A 1,299-nucleotide genomic window follows, 5' to 3' on the forward strand; every position below is an offset into this window, starting at 1 on the left:
GTCCCCTGCATCGGCAGGCGGACTCTCAACCACTGCGCCACCAGGGAAGCCCTGTTGTGTCCTTCTTTATCTCTTATAATAGTCTTTATTTTAAAGTCTATTTTGTCTGATATGAGAATTGCAACTCCAGCTTTTTTGATTTCTACTTGCATGGAATATCTTTTTCCATCCCTTCACTTTCAGTCTGTATGTGTCCTAGGGCTTAAGTGGGTCTCTTGTAGACAGCATATATATGGGTGTTGTTTTTGTTTCCATTCAGACAGTCTATGACTTTTGGTTAGAGCATTTAATCCATTTACATTTAAGGTAGTTATTTATATGTATGTTCCTATTACCATTTTCTTAATTTTTTTGGGTTTGTTATTGTAGGTGTTTTTCTTCTCATGTGTTTCCTGCCTAGAGAAGTTCCCTTAGCATTTGTTGTAAAGCTGGTTTGCTGCTGCTGAATTTTCTTAGCTTTTGCTTGCCTGTAAAGTTTTTAATTTCTCCGTGAAATCTGAATGACATCCTGGCTGGTTAGAATAATCTTGGTTGTAGTTTTTTCCCTTTCATCACTTTAAATATGGCCTGCCACTCCTTTCTGGCTTGCAGAGTTTTTGCTGAAAGATCAGCTGTTAACATAATGGGGATTTTCTTTTACGTTATTTGATGTTTTTCCCTTGCTGCTTTTAATATTTTTTCTTTTATTTAATTTTTGATAGTTTGATTAATATGTGTCTTGCTGTGTTTCTTGTTGGCTTTATCCTGTATGGGACTCTCTGTGCTTCCTGCACTTGATTAACTATTTCATTTCCCATATTAGGGAAGTTTTCAACTATAATCTCTTCAAATACCTTCTTAGTCCCTTTCTTTTTCTCTTCTTCTTCTGGGTCTCCTATAATTTTCATATTGGTGTGTATAATATTGTTCCAGAGGTCTCTGGGGCTGTCCTCAATTATTTTCATTCTTTATTATGCTCTGTGGTAGTTTTTTCCGTTATTTTCTCTTCTAGGTCACTTCTCTGTTCTTCATCAGTTATTCTGCTATTGATTTCTTCTAGAGAATTTTTAGTTTCATTTATTGTGTTATTCATCATTATTTGTTTGCTCTTTAGTTCTTCTAGGTCCTTGTTAAACGTTTCTTGTATTTTCTCCATTCTATTTCCAAAATTTTGGATCATCTTTACTGTCATTACTCTCAATTCTTTTTCAGATCGACTGCCTATTTACTCTTTGTTGGTTTGGTCTGGTGGGTTTTTGCCTTGCTCCTTCATCTGCTGTGTGTTTGTCTGTCTTCTCATTTTGCTTAACTTACTGTGTT

The sequence above is a fragment of the Lipotes vexillifer genome, unplaced genomic scaffold (genome assembly GCF_000442215.2).
Source record: "Lipotes vexillifer unplaced genomic scaffold, Lipotes_vexillifer_v1.1 scaffold1016, whole genome shotgun sequence".
NCBI classification, from domain to species: domain Eukaryota; kingdom Metazoa; phylum Chordata; class Mammalia; order Artiodactyla; family Lipotidae; genus Lipotes; species Lipotes vexillifer.